Raw genomic sequence first — 7,596 nt, forward strand, 5'->3', positions numbered from 1 at the left:
GTTTTAGTGGGTCAATGTCAGTTGGTGCTGAAGAGGCCACCGGTACGCCTGCATCTCAGCTAGGCCTGCAACCTTGAGTCGTACTTGCCATGTATAGGCAGAGAGCTGGTATAGGCCTATCAGTCTTCAACTCTTCACAATAGGCTCAGGCGACCCTCAGTATACTTAGGCAGGGGATGTGTGATTTGCAGTTTGGTATCAAGTTTCAGCTCTGTCTGACATTCTTCGACCTTATGTTAGCAGATGTGAGGCGGCGAAATTTATACGAGCTTACGTTACCACAGTTATTAATATAATATTATGATTAGGCCCGCCCCATATTAGATCCGACTGATCAAAGCAAAGCTAGATCTAGTAATAATTGTTAAGAGGATTGTTCAGTCAGAACAGATGAAATTGTTTGGTAATCCACATTTTAAAAAAAAATCCATGTCCTGCAGTGATGGCACATAGATATCTAATTAGGCTAACTAGGTCAGATTGTGTCAGAAAATGACCGTGGCGGCGACAGCAAGGACATCTGTTTCATATTACACATAATTACATGTACTACTATTGTAATCAACTGTATATTGTACGTAATAATAACATAATATATACAGGCATCTGTGGTGTAGCCATAAGGCGCTTCGCAATGTCACACAGGAGACCAAATTCGATTCCCGGGTGGAGGAAATTTCTGTCGAATATCCTGTCTTTCTACAAGTTCTATGTTGCATCGCTTTCAGTCCCTCTTTTTTCTTTTTTTTTTTTAAATATAAATTTGCTTTAGGCTAACATCAAATAAAACGTGTTGAAATCTTAGTTTGCAGTGACGTTTATGAACGGGCGTTTCGATTCTGTTGGTCATCCAAGTGTTGGACTCGTAGCAAAGATCTGAGGATGTTGAACAGAGGGATTTGCTTGTTCGCTTTCATCTGACCGTGTTTTAAAAAATCTAGCTTATTTACTAATTGAACCTATACCCACAAAGCTTTGCATGGCACTTCTGCAGGACAGCGACCAAACAAAAATAGTTTTTCAAAAGATCATGATCCAGTACCGGAACTTTAAAAGTTTGTTGTTTTTTTCTCTTTGGGACCTATATTAAATACTGCTCACTGGGTGCATGCACAGGATCGCTAAAATAAATTACTTATGCGGCCTCACACGACTGTACGGGCAGTCCTTAGGATCTGCGATCGGAAGGCGATCCTTGGCGCCGCCTTGAGGCCGCCTTGAGGCCGCCTTGAGTGTTGTCCTGAGGCCCGCTGAGGCGACCTGTGTCAAGTGCAAATACACGGCACAGGACAGGACTGTGCAAATATAATGTTCACATTCCATCGTGGCGACCCACCAGGCTAAACTTTCGCGGGGAAGTCCAGTAATATGTCTATATTGGAAAAAGAAACACACACAAAAAAAGGATTTGGTCCAAAAGTGGCTTCTCCGTAGGTCTTAACACACACATGCACACACACACACATACACACACACACACACACACACACACACACACACACACACACACACGCGCGCGCGCGCGCGCGCGCACTCTCTCTCTCTCTCTCTCTCTCTCTCTCTCTCTCTCTCTCTCTCTCTCTCACACACACACACACACACACACACACACACACACATCAACTTCCTTCGTGAATAGATGGATTATTCTTCAGAGACTACCTTATTTTTGTAATGGCACTGTTCCTATCGACATTTGCGTACTTACATGCTCCTCACATGCTGTGTCCTTGAATTGCCTGTTACTGTACTCTTTTCACTTAATTTTCCAAAGGCATTGATGTTGTTTTTGTTGTTTGTTGTTGTTTTTTGTGGTTTATTTGTTTGTTTGTACATTGTCTCTTGACCACGTTGCCATTTTCTTTCATTAAAATATCTACTCAGCATAGATCTATTGGCCTCATGGTAAATTCAGGGGAGGACAGAATCCGGACAGACCTTGTTCAGTCCTTGCACAGGCCGAGGATTTGCTTTGATTTCGGCCAGGGCTTGGCCTGTATGAGGTCTGCACTGTCCAATTATTGAGGTCGGGCCTTGGGGACGGCCTGTGTCGTGTGTAGCCCGCTTTACAGACAGTGACCTAGTCTTCAAATTGCTCATTTTGAAACAGTAATTACACACCACCCTGCCCCCATATTTCAGTTTTAGATTGGAGATTTCATCCCTCCACTGTCTAGACGTCTCCACGTGTTCAATGTGAGTCTCGAAAATTATACTCACCCTGTCTCAAGCGGCCCATAGATCTAGGGCCTTGACAGACGAGATGTAAAAATCGCAGCAGTTGTTACTGTGGGCAATGGGACCGGTGACGAGGACAATACGCGTTTTCTTCAGTCCTGGCGTAACACACGTGTGTCGCTCAAATTCTGCTACTGCGCGACACACCAGCGTTTTGGTGAAGCACACTGTTCAAATCAAGGGAAGCAGACACACGAGATGTATTTACTAGATCTACCTGCAATAGTTATTTTTTCTCTCGTTTTTCTTTCAAGCTGACAATATTCCCTGTGCAACCCATGTCTTCTGATTACGAAACAGAGCGCTTGGTTTAGGAAATAAAGAGTAGAAACATCATTTGGGACAACACAAGTGAGGAATAATATTTTTTTTAAAGATGCTTGGGAAGAGATGTATGCCTAGCACTCAGACCAGAATACAATGATGCAAGAAATTGAAAAATTTGGACTCATCTTCTTGAAGTTCTTCATAAGGTGTAAAACTGTCCTCTTTGTAATCTGTGAGAAAGAATGGGATGAACCCAAAATCTTCTTTGTTACTTTCTTTTTATACATATTCTTATCACCATGATCAAGGCCACCCTGACTCTCCGATCGTCCGTGTTGAACTGAGCATAACTGAGCAGTAGGCTAGCGTTACATGTCGTCCAGTGTAATTCCACACAAAAGTAATCGACACTTTCTGCGCAGAAGTTTCTGCTCGACAATTCTAGGTCGTCTGTCAAGGCCTATACACGATCAATTATATAGTGCATTCCTGGTTCCACAATATAATTGACAGTTTTTCTTTACCCACACACACCTCAATATAATTGACATTTTAGTTGCTCATTATAGTCTTGCAACCCGATGAGACAGGATGGGTGATTTCGACGCAGCAAGCGCTGCGGCAGTTGCTCTTGCTGCAGAAAACGAAGTTAAACGTGCGAAATGGTCATAAGAATGGCTTCTGCAGGGTTCAAAGTTAGGACACACAAAGTTACAACGTGAACTGAGATATAATGAGCCACAACATTTTCAAAACTTTCTGCGCATGAATGTCGGATTCTACAATGAGCTGTTGCAAATGGTGGAGACCCTGATCGGAGAGCAAACTGCCAATATTATGCGTGAGCCCATCTCTCCTACGAAACGTTTATAAATTAGTAGATATCTACACTGCGTTACTTGGCTACAAGAAATACATTTGAGGATCTGAAGTTCGTCATTGCAATTGCGACGCAAACCATCGGCAAAATTGTGATTGAAACCTGTGAAGCCATTATCAACTGCCTTCATGAGTACTTAAAGGTAAGAAATTTCATGTAAAAGATGTTTCCGTTTGTTCTTTATAATTCGTTATTAATCTTTCCATCATAAAACGGTTAAAATCAACTACATAACCTTAACATGACTTGTGCTCAACTAAATTTCGTCTGCGAAATCGTTGAACATCGCTCAGCATCCACCTCATGACTAGGCCTACATATTATCTCTGTTCTAAGGTGCTGTGATCCCTTATTCAAACTTAATCATAAATAATTATTTGCTGAAGTCACAGTAGATCTAGTTGAGAAATGTTGTACTAGTGTGGTAAAATTTTCATGTAAAATCAAACATCAACAAGACAATAGTTGAAATTACCAAATCTAAGTTTAATTAGAAAGAGAACAACGAATGAAATTACGAGAAACAATAATGAATAATGTCAAAGTTGTGTCGTCTGCGGCCACCACACAGGTATCATATGAAGATAAAAATAAGAATTGCTGCAAACGAAGAAATCATTGTCAACGCATTGATGAAATTACTGAAGACACAAAATGTTATCAGTCTGCATCATAGTGTAGAGTTTACTTGAATTCTAAGAATTTGGGATTAAAGCTCAAGAAGTAATTGGCCGGAGAATACAATTACAACTATTAGTATCCATCTTGAGTGTTGCTCGAGAGCCCCACTTGTTGGGCTACATGTAGATAGTTGCGCCTACAGCGACACAGTTTGAAGAAGGTACAAATGTCGGGGACTGATCAGACATAGTCGAAGATGGTGTAACTGGCCGGCTATGCATCTAAATTGTCATCGTTTATTTTGACCGAATTCATTTTAAATATACCCGTCTGCCCCTCAAAAAGTGTATCATTGATAGCTTTCTTCGCGAACAACTGCTGGTCAGGAGGCATCGTTGAGAGTTCAGCTGCCCATGTCTTTGCTTGGCTAAGATTTACATCTTCAGGACCTCGGTGTAGTCGTTCAGTGGCAAGCTGCAGAAGTTCTTCCCGTGCAGTATTCTTAAATTCTTAAACCAAACTTCTCGATTTCATCCGTTTGGCAGGAGTCTGAAGAGACTCCTTCCTCGGGGAAGGTGTAGGCGCCTGTGGTAACTGTGGCTCTACAAGCATGTTGTTGCGGTGAACGTATGTTTCCATTTCTGCCGTATCATCCTGTGAACGTAGAATTGTTTGTATCATTTTCAATTCATCATGCGAAAGAGGCATTATTATATGAGTGTTGGGTTACTGCGAGAAGTTATCTCATAAAAAAGCAAAATTTTATTAGTCAACGAGGTGCGAAGTGAGTTGTCCAATGGAGATAACCTCTCGCTGTCAACCAACACTCCTGTAATAATGCCATTATCATTAGGTCTGTACTGTAAACAGAAAGAACTATCTTTTTCTGCTGATTATGCTAAAGAGAAAACTGGACAGCAGTTAATGAATTAATGATTAGCTTTACTGATGGTTTTTTAAAGTGTACGTGTCAACGGGTGTCTAAATGGAAAAGATCGAAATATCGTGACCTAATGATAATATATACCGTTTTTAATTCAGTTAAAACAAAACTCCTTTAAATTTCTTTTCCAGATGCCACAATCCGCAGATGACGGCTGAAAGTTTCTCAAGGATTTTGAAAAAAAAAAAGGAATTTTCCGCACGATCTGGGTGCTGTAGATGGGAAACATACTGCCACAAAGAAACCACCTGGAAGTTCTGTAGCATCGTGTTCATGGCCGCCCTTAATAGATTCCAACTATGCCTGATTTATAGTCGCCGATGTTGGTGTATACAAAACAAAACGTCACCATGGAAGGGATTTTTGGGGCTAATTTTTGTTGATATTTTCCTGGCTGTACAGGACCGTAAAAACACATGTAGGTATACATAAAAAATTCAAATTATATATTATATTAATCTCATTAAAATTCAATATGAAAAGAAAAGTAAAGCTGACAAAATATACATATCACATCAGAGGCATCATTCAACCACATGCAGGAATCCAGATACAAGACCTCTGGAGCAGTAGATACATCTCCAAGAGCAACACACATCTATGTTCATTCTGAAAAAAGCCTTATTATGCTAGATGGTAAAAAAACTTGTTTTATTTATGCCTTTCTTTCTTTGTTTTTGGATGTACATATCTGCCGCAGCGTGATCTTACAATCTGTGTGGAAAGGGGGTGTGATGGGTCGTTTATAATGCTTTTTATTTTTCTTATCGTGTGTTTATATACATTTCATCCATTCTATTAAAAATCAGCCAAACGGAATTTTCACTGATTTCTTTTGCCCGGAGGAGGAAAATCGTTCTGGCCGTTTCTGTCTTGTGTGTCCACTCAGTTCGAAAAAGACACGTCAAGTCTGTCGGTCTACTTATTCCCCGAATGTATACAAATGTACTAGACCACTGTCGTGGCGGGCTGTGTTCTCGGTACTGGGCTCAAAAGGTCACATGAACCAAAGGCGGGGAAAAGAAACGTTTGGGTTTTAAAGGAAAATTGGTAAAATTGTTAATATGCAATTAAACCACATGGTTTGCGAATAGACTTTGCTCATTTTGAGGAGCTGGTTACGAAATATGACCTTAGATTTTTAATTCAAACTTAAAATTAGAAAATTTTTTTAGCCCCGGCGGGGCCTATGGCTGATAAGTCACCACCCGGCCAGGCTAAAATGCAGCAAGCGGCCTTCCAACCAACACGTTTTTTTGTCGGAACGTTTCGTGTCGTGTTTGTTGACACAGCCAAACGAAATCTTAACTGATTTCTTTGGAAATAAACGGAGCTCCATTTCAACTACCGACTTTCCGAAAGACGGACGGGAGTGGGTCGGTTGGAGTCTGTCCCAGTGGACACAAGCCCTTTCGTTGAGGAAGGCAAGGGCATTGAAATACCACAAAGTTGGTTCATAAACCTGGTCCGTCCCTTCACCAAACTTGTCTGAGTCAAGCACTTTCTTTATTTCCTTGCGATAATTTGTTCTTTAGATATTGATCCTTTTTTGGTAGTTTGGGGTTGTTCTTGTTGTTTGTTTGTTTGTTTGTTAATGTTTGTTTGTTGGTTGTTGGGTGTTTTGTTTTGTTTTGTTTTGTTTGGGGGGGGTTGACATCTTCTCTTGTATAGTTTTGGTACTTTTCCTGGAATTCAATCAAGAGGCCTACGCTGTAAGCTGCATCTTTCTTTTGTCTGTTGCTCTAATCGACACACTTCACTATAGGGCTGGTAAACTTTTGTAAACCTCGATACACTCCAATTGAAATGCCCTGTCTTCTTCATTTTTAGATATTCCAGACATGATGACGGTATGAAATCTGGAAGAAAAATTATTATTGCACAATTTAATTGACGGTCGCCACACACGGTCAATTTAATTGTGCAAGCAAGTAGATGGGCAATAAAATATCAAACTGATTTTGATTGACACAATACAATTGCGCAAGTCGTCAATATCGCCCATACGCGGACAATTTAAAAGTCATTTCCTTGTATTGACTATTAAATTACACAATGTAATTGCTCATGTATAGGCCGCTTTAGGCGTAGATGTCTACGTTTAAAATGTGGTGTTGATGAAAATATGTCTTTTTTATGTTTTAGGTGTATGCTGTAGACCCCTTCTTTTTTGTTTCTTTTTTTGTGGGGGGGGAGGGGGGGTTGTTGTTTTAGGCTTTCAATTAGCGAAAGCGTGTCGGAACCTTGATTTTTCAGCGACCTTAATAAATGGGCTTTTATGTTCTGTTGGTCATCCAACTTTTAGACCTGTATGCCAAGATCTAAGAATATTAAACAGAACAATTTTATTTCATCTTGTTAGACGAAAGTGAACAAAGTGTTATAGCTTACTGCGGTCACAAAATTGAACAAACTATAGGCCTACAAGGTACTACTCTTTGAACTCAGGTCAAGGGAGACAACGAGGCATGATTGCATGGGAGAAAAGCGTGGTAAAAATTTCACTAACCGCAAGAAAAAGAATCTAATTGCATTGACACGTTTGTTACGTTATAAGACTTTGGCCTACATCTCGGCCTATATAGAGATCTCACTTGCACGCCTTTCACGAACGCTGCGACGATATCAGAGCTACATTTCTCCCCCC

General features: G+C 40.5%; 1 long non-coding RNA gene across 1 annotated transcript in view; it reads right to left on the reverse strand.

Annotated features, from left to right (window-relative positions):
• Positions 1-3,850: 3,850 nt before the first annotated feature.
• Positions 3,851-7,596, reverse strand: part of LOC118477813 — an 8,847-nt gene continuing 5,101 nt past the window's right edge. Inside the window, exon 2 of the long non-coding RNA XR_004858618.1 lies at positions 3,851-4,660. This is a non-coding gene — a long non-coding RNA (uncharacterized LOC118477813). The remainder of the gene's footprint in view (positions 4,661-7,596) is intronic.

This window comes from Aplysia californica, unplaced genomic scaffold, assembly GCF_000002075.1.
Source record: "Aplysia californica isolate F4 #8 unplaced genomic scaffold, AplCal3.0 scaffold00228, whole genome shotgun sequence".
Lineage (NCBI taxonomy): Eukaryota > Metazoa > Mollusca > Gastropoda > Aplysiida > Aplysiidae > Aplysia > Aplysia californica.